Consider the following 11,263-nt stretch of genomic DNA (forward strand, 5'->3'; position numbering starts at 1 on the left):
TTGCAACGAAGTAGATTGGGATTCTACATTTGACTTTGTAGAATCTCCAAGGAAAAAGTTTAAAACTGCGAGAGATTTACCTGATATATTTATTGACGAGGAAACTCAGTATTTTTCTCCAGCTTCGCCAGTATCCTCAGAAATTATTATAGAGGAAGAAATTGACTTAAGAGAAGATCCAGTATTAATCCCATCATCTCCTGTTGGAGTGAGGACATCTTTACCAACACTTCCAGCATCCTCGTCATTATTAGGAGTAAAAAAACATTCAACCACCATCTTTAAAGTGGACATTAGATAGTAAAGAAGAAGAAGAAAGAACACCATCACCTGATTTATTTACCGCAGAAGAAGAGGAGGTGGATGGAGAAGAAGAAGAAAGAACACCATCACCTGATTTATTTACTGAAGAAGAGGAGGAGGATGAAGAAGAAGAAGAAAGACTACCTTCACATGACTTATTTAGTGAAGGGGAGGAAGAAGAAATTTTGCGATTATTTGACGAACTGGACGAGTGTAAACCCGGCACACCACATGCAAGTGTTACACCTTCACCTTCACCAGCACCACCACCACCACCACCACAAACGGAGCCCTTAGACTTATCAATGAAGAAGAAGAACGAAGAAGAAGAAGAAAAGTGTAAGTGTACACAAGTGTTTGTGGATGAAAAGTGCATCAAAAACGCTATTTTTAATTGGAACCCTAATTGTGTATTATTATGTGAGGGTTGTTTTTTTGACTGTCCGCAACAAATGTCTCACCGCTGCCTTTTTATGGACATTGAAGCTTTAGAAACAGAGACATGGCTAATTTTTATTAAAGAAAATGTGAGAAAAGAACTTTATAACATATTTCGAAACTCACATAGAATGTGTGTAAATACAATCATATTTGAAGAAGAATATTTCAAATTAATAAGAAATCCAAGATATTTGAATGAATTAGTAGATATTCTACTATCAAAGAATAAGAAATATTAATTTTCGGTGATTCTGTATATATTGTCTAACTTTTATGTAATATTATTATTATTTTGCTTGTATATTATTTTGATTGTATATATTATTATTTTCCTTGTATATTATTTGCTTGTATATTATTATTTTGATTGTATATATTATTATTATTATTATTATTTGCTTGTATATATAATATTACCGAAATAAATATATATACGAATTTCATTTCTTGATTCTTATTTAATATTAAAACTTTCCTAAATAAAAGGTATTATTGACATTTTACAAGGTGAAACTCCTTTATGCTTTCTATCGTTTACTTTTTTGGAAAAGCGTTTAAAATTGGTATTTGATGAGTGTTTTATATTTTTTTTACTAATACTTTGAAGTATTTAAAAGTTTGATGAGTATTTTACATTGACAAGTTTGCGATTTTTGAAAACATAGTTTCTTGTAGCTGCTCTAGCGAGTATGCTTTGGCATACGATTTATTTACAGTTTTGCAGCGTAGCTCCTTTTACGACTTTCTAATTTTAATAACGAGATTAGTTAGTATTTTCGAAATTATTTGTAGGTTCACAGGGTACCTGTTCTTAGGAGTATGTTTTAGCATACAATCCAATAATTAACACGGAACTTCTAATGAAGTGATTGAACAAAAAAAGCAAATGAACGAATAAATAATTAATATTTCGGAACATCTTTAGTATGTTCACACGAAGTGTTCGAGTAATTTATTAGGAGAGGTTAAATGAATAAGGAGCTTCTTATGGAAGCGATCCATTATTAAAATTAACCGACTTTGCAATGGCATAGGAGAATATAAAACAGAAACTGATTTAATAACGAATTTAAAAAACTCAGTAATATTATAGTATGATTTATATACTTACAAAATGCAAAAAGTTTTCACATACATGCAGAAACTAATTTTACAAACGCGAATCCTAACATGCAGAAAGTTTTTTCACATACACGTGATATAAATGTCGAAAAGTGTTTTTTTTTTCAAAAACAAATAATTAACACCAATTTTAAAAAAACGAGTCTGTGTAACAGACGATTTATTTTACAAGTTTACAGCGTAGCTGCTCTGAGCTTGTACACCAAGCGATCCGTATAAAAGTGAAAATGTAAGTTTCAAAAAATGAAAATGCAACTTGTCAAACGTGAAAATGTAACTTGTTAAACGAAAAAAAAACTGCAAGTTACGAAAATGTAATTTTCAAAAAAATTTTTAGAAATGCAAGTTACGAAAATGAAAATGCAAGTTGTCAAAATGAAAATGCAAGTTGTGAAAATGCAAAACCGTAAACTATAAAAAAATGTGAAAAGCGTTTTTCACATGCATGCAATATAAAATGCACAAACAAATTTTATGTAGGCGAATCATAACATACGGATTTTTGTTAAAGTTCTAATTTCATGAAAAATTTTTTTAAAGAATTTTTCCCTACGTATAAATTGTAAGTCATATTTGAAACATAGTTTACTTTTACACTGTAAGTGTATTGAAAAAATTTTCGCGTTTAAGTAAAATATATAAGATGTGTAAGGAAATAAATAAAACGTAATATAAAATGAGAAAAAATTTTATTTACAAATTTCAATAATATATATATAGTTTACATACAGATACATTCCTTGATATATTGTTTAATACAATCTATATTTATATTAGTATATGCACAATTACATACTGGCCAATTTATTGCTGAAAGTTTTTTATCACTTGCTTTTGTTAATTTATACACATTGTTATTATTATTATTTTGTAATTGATTACCAGAAGAGTTTTTATTTTCCATTATTACTATTTCTTATGCATATTATAATATAAATCTTTTACTAAGAATAACTCTGTAATTAACTGAATGATATCTTTGTTTAATAAAATGTTATATAATGTCCATGTAAATTCCCAATCATCAATTTCAGTATCACAATGCACTCTTGCAAATTCTTCATATAAATCATCAAAAGTTTGTCCGCTTACCATTGTACGCCATGCATTATAGCATAACATATTATAGTCCGAAGTAATACAATCGTGTTCTTCTATTTTGCTCTTGTTTTGAAAACACCCATAACACAAAAGTTCTCGTGGTGGTTTCCAACGATCAATACACATTAATACACATTGTTCTTTTATAGAAAAAGAAGAACATTGATATTCGCAATTGTCATATGTATTTAGGAAACGACATTGGTACTCACAGTCTGGATTGTTGATACACATCTTTATCGTACTCAAGATATGCTTCTCTTAAGTCAGAAATATGATAATCATTAAACGTGATTTCTTGATATGAATAATTAAATTTGTTTATAAGATGGGGAATAATGTTTACATCTATATATTTCACATGAATCTTTAGATAATGTTTTAATATTTGATCACGTGTTGATTTTTTGATTAGGAAATTCCACACAATAGTATTTAATTCTTCATCACTTTCACTTACACATTTATGATCAGTTTCTTTCTCACTACGATTCGCACAGCCTTCACAAAGTAATGGTTCAGAAAGTTTATATTTTTCTAGTAACTGTTTTACACAAACTTCATTTACTTCATTAGGAGTACAACCACACTTTACATCATTGAATATCAGAATATCATTAGAAATTGTATTTTGATTTACTACAACTTCCTCTTCAAAGGGTATTTCATTTGGGTATCTGAAATTTCGTCTATACACAGCATCGTCTATGGTAATTTCCTGTGTTGGATAAATAATCCTATATTTTTCAGCGTCTTCTTCAGGAATGTCAGGATCATTTGGATGTACAAGAATAATTTTCTTTTGTTTTTCAAGTTGAAAACGTTTTTCACGCGGTGAAATGTATTTAGATTTTACACATTCACTTTGCAATAAAGAAAGATTGGTTTCAATTTCACCTTTTCGTTTTTTATTATTATGAGATGAAGAACCAGAATTTGTTTTTTGCTTTTTAACTGCGGAAACAAATTGCTTTTGACTGTACATTGTAACAGCGTATCACTTCCTTTATATGATTTACTACAGCTATACGCATGCGCGCTTTTATATTATAATTGTGACATGCGCGAAGACCAAGTACAAGTATACATACGCATCTGACATGCGCGAAAACCAAGTACAAGTATACATACGCATTTGACATGCGCGAAGACCAAGTACAAGTATACACATGTATCTGACATGCGCGAAAATCTAGTACGAGTATGCGCACGCATAGAATTTATATTGTTATGTCTAAATACATCGTGAAAAGAAATAGGTGTGGTGTGATTATATAAAGTTTTTTCATAACATTATTATATCATTAGAACATTTATATGTAATAATAGACATGTACGTGATTTGTTAGGGATGAAATTAATAATAATAATATTAACAATTTCATACTTTGTAACTCATTTACTAACACTTAGTGTTTGCTAAAGCAATCTTGGTACAAACGATATATATATATATATATATATATATATATATATATATATATATATATATATATTGAAAAATAAATAAATAAATAAATAAATTATGATATCAGAGAAAACAAGATTGGATTGTAATTCATGTGCTTACAAACTTAGTAATTCAGATAGTTTGTTTAAAGACTATGTGAATTCTTTCCTTCAAATGAAGCAGGAATCTTCAGGATTTCCTGTTTGGTGCAAAACCAAAGGAGACAAACAAAAATACATTAAAGAGTATCATGCCCATGAGGGCATTCAATTAAATCATAGCAATATCAGGAAGAACCCAAGATTGAGGTATATCTCCAAGATATTCCTTAATTCGCTTTATGGGAAAATGTGGACAAAGAACGGACTTGTTGCAATTCGTGATTGTATTATCTATGGGCACAACAATACGAAGTACAAAGCGTATTACCCATTGAAGATAAACATCTTATTCTTACGTATCACAATACAGAGAATAAGAACAAACCATGGAAATTTTCAAACCTTGTTCTTGTGGCGTTCAATACGTTATGGGCACGGTTAAAACTGTATGACCTATTGACATTAGTAGGACCTAAAAATGTTTGTACTGTGATACTGATAGCATCATGTTTGTACAACGCCGTAATGAAAAATCTCCGCTTACATTAGAGCCCTACTTGGGTGAACTAACCAACGAAGTAAAAGAGGGGTGGGAAATAGACAAATTTATAGGTTTTTATTATTATTTCATTAGAAGAATACATTATTTCGATTACAGATGACTTCTACAAATGTAAACGAACTAACTCAATTGTTAATCATGGCAAAACGTTTCGGATATGAAGCATCCGAAGTTGTTTACTACAGATGGAAAATGATAGTAGATAAATTTCATAGCAATGGGTGCATGTACGTAGTTTTGAGTAGAAACGAATTTTTTGGAAGCGTTTGGTGAATAGTTATTATTCTAAGGGTGTGCGTGTACCGAATGAAAAATATTATCAAATGTTAACAGAGTTATTAAAACAATTTAAAGGAAGACAGGATGTTATTTTGACATCCTGTGAAACCGCTGCTGATATTTCTGATTTATACCAGTGCGGATTTTTCCACAAAGATGATATAAAAAATCAGGATTGTAAAAAGTTAAGCAGCATGTAAAACAGCTCACTTATTTGTTAAGGACAATGCTAAACTACTATTAGGCAAGCTTACCACGATCAAGTTTTCCTAGTTCTGGGGAACCTAAGAACTAAAATGGGTTTTTCAAGAAGTACCTAAGATAATGGATGCATCAGAATTTGAAATAGTAAAGAGTATATCATAAACATATGTTTACTTTGGGTTAAAAGGGGCAGAAATAACCATTAAGTGTATGGAATCGAAGAAGACCAAGAAAAATATATACGAAATCTGTTTGATTTCGGAATGACCCATACAATAAAGGGATGTTGACAAGAACACCTATATAGGAATAACTATCGAGAGCACTACCTTAAACTTAAAACAATGTACATAACATGACGTCCTAAAAAAGGAATTGAACCCGGAGGCCCTCTTCTCCATAGTGGAAAATACCCTCAATAGCAATGAGAAAATTTTAATCGAAGGTGCATCTCCGTAAAGGAAGAGGAAAAAAAAGGTGGATTGTAAGATCCACATTGTTAATCCACGCAAGGGAAGGTGTCGAACCCGTGGATCGGGCAAATATGAGGAATATACAACTCTTTTGGAAAAGTGTACCATTCCATTAAACAAGGACATATAATGTCTTTCTAAGACTATCATCCTCGAAAAGGCTAGGGCCGATCAAAAATATGAACAAATGTATAAATTAAAAAAAACAATCCTAAGCGATTGTTGAAGCAGACTAAGGATTTGTGTGATGATGTCAATGTTACTATTGAGCATCGAAATGGATGTACTATTAATGATGTGAAAAAATATCAACAATACCTGACACCCAAGTACCAAATCATTGTCTTTGAAAAGAAACTTAATAGTCGTGAATTTTATGGAATGTATCCAGAAATAAAGGGTGGTAAGCAAATATATTTATTGTACAAAGATAATCACTACCAATTAATAACTAGTGTACGTAAACTTTTGGGAGCCGAAGGCTTTTGCGAATATTGTTTGCAAAAAGTACAATAAAAAAAAATCTCCGATTTATTATTATTCAGCAATATGAAGCTTCTATAAAGTCTTCATTTATTCAGCAATATGAAAAAACTTTCAATAGTTTATATTGGTTTTTTTACACAATTTTTTTAAAAAATTTGTATTGTGTTAATTAGTTTTCAACTCATTTACATAAATATTTGAAGAAATGTTTAGTATGATAGCACTGCACTGCACTACACAGTAACTATTTTTTCTTAGATATTTACTTGAGTAAGATTTACTTGTAACGTTCACAGAAAAAAAAATCATGACAAATTGTACCTTTTTTACAGTTTGTACATGTAATATACCTACAGAAGAGTAACATTTTCATCCATACGTCTTCATATTTTTTCAATCACAAACACTATCACTATCACTTTGTTTTTCATTCCAAATTAAGAATTTCTTAAAATCTTTCTGCAAAAATATTTCTATCAGTTGATTAACAAATGTATCATTATAAATGGCATCATCATATATATGAAAAAACTGTTCTAATTTATTAAAAGTATTGTCGTGCATTTTTTGAAACGTATACCAAATTTCGTTTTGTGTGTCCATATCCATAATAACACCTAGTACTTTTGTTTTCAATATATTTTTATGTAACAGAATACAGTCATGGTTTATTGCGTCTTTCAATCCATGTGCACACCCACTGCAAAGAAACATACTTCTTCTTTTAGATTCCCACATTTGAAAAGCATTTATTAAGCACTGAATGGTTATGTGAATATTATCGCAGAAACAGACCAATACGTTTTCAGCATTAGACATTTTTCAGTTCGACAGAGTAAACGAATTATATAATAGTTCACAACGTAGTTGCTCTTACGACTTTCTATTTTTAAAAACGAGCTTAGTTAGTATTTTCGAAACAAAGTTTCTCTTTTGAATTTGCTAAGCAAATGAACCAATAAAATAAAATAACACGAACGAATAAAATAATCACACTGTAAGTGTTCTGAGCTTGTGTACCAAGCGAAATAATAAAAAAGATACAATCCAATAATTAACACGGAACTTCTAATGAAGTGATTGAACAAAAAAAAAGCAAATGAACCAATAAAATAAAATAATCACACTGTAAGTGTTCGAGTAATTTATTACGAGAGGATAAATTAATATGAAGCGATCAAACTAAAATAAAAAAAACACTAGCCACAAATATCTTCATTGACCACCATACAAAGAAGAAGAAGAAATCTTTTCATCGACTACATCCAGCACAAGAATATTCTTATGTAGCTTTCTTAACCGCGGTATTTATACTTTTCACCGTGGGATGTAATGACATGTTTGAATTAACCAATGAAAACAGGTTTGAACAAGTTTAAGGTAAACCTCAAACTCATAGTTCCCACCCCCTATTAGTTTTAGATACTATTCTTTTATTATCCAAATTAGCTTGAATATTTCATCTTTGCATCAGTTTTACAAGCGACAAAGTCACTCAGACCGTTTACTGCGCGTGCTTGAATTTCTATATATTCACATTGAAAGCAATAATTAGAAATCACGATACCTGAAACCCCAATAGCTCCTTTTGTATTTACTTGTCTTTTAATTAGCCTGTTGGATTCCAACGTGTCGATAAATAATGCTTTTAAATCCTTTTTTAAAATATACTTTTGGTTATTTTACATTTAAGACATGGCGGATTACTTCCTTTTGTGACAACTTTTAGCAACGAGTGGTGGTATCTTATCTACAGAATACTCAACACTTGAAAAAATTTATTACTGTTGTTATCATAAGACAATAATTATTGAACTTTCGCTAAATATGTTTACAGATAAAGTATTGCGTACAATAGGGAGAAACAAAATGCTATCGAAAATTCGCCAAATGTTAAGGATTCTTGTAGACAATCCATGTAGTAAGTTGTGAATATATGTTAAAACTGAAGCCTACATTATGTATTTGATCAGTGCTAGAAATCCCTGTGAATTTTCATTAGGTATGCTATATGTTAAAAGCTTAGGAAAGAAAAAAAAACTAACACCAACTTTTGCAATGGCAAAGGAGAATAAACTGTTTCACAAACTTCTTATGTTTGAAGTTTCATGAAACTAAAATTTATTTGTACAAGTAATCACTGATTTATTTCCTATTTATTTGTATTCTTTTTTCATGTCTATATGACATATATTCAAAGATCATTTACTTATTTAAACAGGTTTTTTTTTATGTCGATGCGTTAGGTTATATATCTCTATTGTATTGAATTAGATTCAATCTCCCAACATGACCCTCCTCCTTTTTGCTAAACGGATAGCGTCCATGTTATCGGTGGTAACAGACCATAGTCATGTAGAAAATCATCATCATTTTATTTACACTTTTCTTCACGAACAATAACTTTGTAAGATTATATAAAATACCCATTACTGTTCAAAGGGGAGGTCAACTAAACTACCACCTTTTTCCTATCATTTCATTTAACCATTTGTTTTTTTTTTTAAAAAAAAGAAGGCCGGTAGAAGCAATTTTCAGTTCAAGTTCTTGAAAACAACCATCTTTTCGTATGTATTAATCTTACTTATTTGACACACAGTTGTTCATTAATTTTACTTATGTACTGTTCAAAACAGAAAAAGATTTGTTCAAAGTTTTTTCAAAGATTTGATTACAAATCTATAAGTACGTTAGCTATAGTTCACTATTGTTTTCTTATCGAGACCAAACTTTTATTCTTTCATAACAGGTCCCTCCCATGATTCACATTTAATTTTAACACTTTTGAAAATACAATTTCCTTGAGCATCCAATAAAATAACATTATATGGATTACTATGCTGACAAAGTTTCAATGTTTAGTTTTTTCAGTGCTAGTTGGTTTCTACAGTTAGACTTTTCTTCATTAGGTATTCATTTATCAATATAGGATTATAATGGCTTAATGATAAAGCAGTCATTTTCACTGCTTAGGGTCCCTGGTTCGATTACCGTTTACATCAATTATTTCATTTCTCATAGCGGAGCCATAAGGGTTCAGTGGTAAGGCGTTCATTTCCACTGTTTAGGGTTTTTGGTTCGATTACCGCTTGCATCAATTATTTCAACATTTTTATGACAACATTAACTTTGGATTTATTTCTTATAAATTGTGCTGAACAAACAACGTGTTCTCCCACTTCTTTATTCCACCAATTTCATAACCTTTTCTAAAGTGATCCGACATAATCGTGGAACTCACAGATTTCATTTATTATTCAAAATAATTTCATAATTAAGCGTACACAGATACCATAGTAAGTAAGTAAGTAAGTAATTTTTATTTCTAAGAAACAATTTGCTATTTAATCTTTACAATTATTCAGAGTTCGATTCCATGCTGCACAAAGAAAATATTCTGATGGCAGCATTAAGTATCTAAACTGAACTAAAGTTCTTTTGTCTTTGGGGATTGCGATGGGTTAGTGGTCACCTTTAGTGCTTGGGGGTCGATCCTAGGATACTCCAATTATTTGAACATTTTATGACAAGTATTTGTGTTTCTCAGGGCCGCTTTTTTATAAAGTGTCTAAGAGACAACAAATCTTCATGACCTAAGTGTAGTGGACTCCATTTCATCCAAATAGATAATGGTATGCCAATTAACATATATGTCATTCTACACTGAAACCCTTTATTTATATTTACCTTAAATAGTTGGACATTATCGTGTTTTTGCACAAAAATTTATATAAAATCCCGTTGGTTGCAAATCCACAGCTTCAAACCCAAAAGAAATACCTAGTTAATTATTCAAGGAATAAAAAACTGTTCTCAATGTATGTTCCCTGCTACCAAGTACATTTTAGTGTTCACAGAAGAAAAAGTATTCAAATTCTCTAACTTGCCTGCATAAAATAAGTTGCTCTGAGTAATTTATTAGGAGAGTATCTTTTATTCTCTTACATATTCTTCGAACATCTTATACAAGTGAGAGAATAAAATAAATTCATTCACTCATCTTAAACGGATTTAATCAAAAAGAAAAAATTCAGACTTTTCTTTCAGTATACTATCATTTAATAGCAACAACTAATTAGTAAACGAAAAATGTTGTTGTTGTTGATTTAATTCTTATTTATGGACACCAGCAAATATCTCATTAAGCATGTTTCACCCTACAACTATGTATATTGATTAAAAATAAAAGGAAAACTCATGTACAATTTGATATTAAAGGGAAATCAAATTAGTTATGATAGCATAATTAAAATCTTTTCAATTGAAACTGTTAACTAAATAGTGCAACGTACTGAAAAGCATAAAGATTTTTTCCTGGTTTTTTAAAAATTCTAACAACAATTTTTATTCTGAAAATATCTTTTCTATGCTTCGAAACGTTACTGTTAATAAAAGGTATCTATAAGTTCAATATGACACGGAAAAAAAAAGTTAGACATTTTTATGACCTTTGTTAGGTAGGTTTTAAAAATTCAAAGGAAAGGAAACTCAAAATTTACCCATTCACCCAAAAACATGATTTATTTACATTATATTTACAAGTATTTACAAAAATTTTTCTTTTAGTTTTTTTATTTTTTGAAGTCGTTCCCATTTATTATACGCGGCTATAAAAACAGCGTCTTCCCCATCTTCTAATATCAATAAATCATCATTTCCCCCCTCCCCCACTGGTGCTGCTATTGGTCTCAATGGGATCACTTCCTCTTCTACCATTGGTTCCAATGACGGTGCTGGTATC

The sequence above is a fragment of the Thermobia domestica genome, chromosome 7 (assembly GCF_964235325.1).
Source record: "Thermobia domestica chromosome 7, izTheDome1.hap1.1, whole genome shotgun sequence".
NCBI lineage: Eukaryota > Metazoa > Arthropoda > Insecta > Zygentoma > Lepismatidae > Thermobia > Thermobia domestica.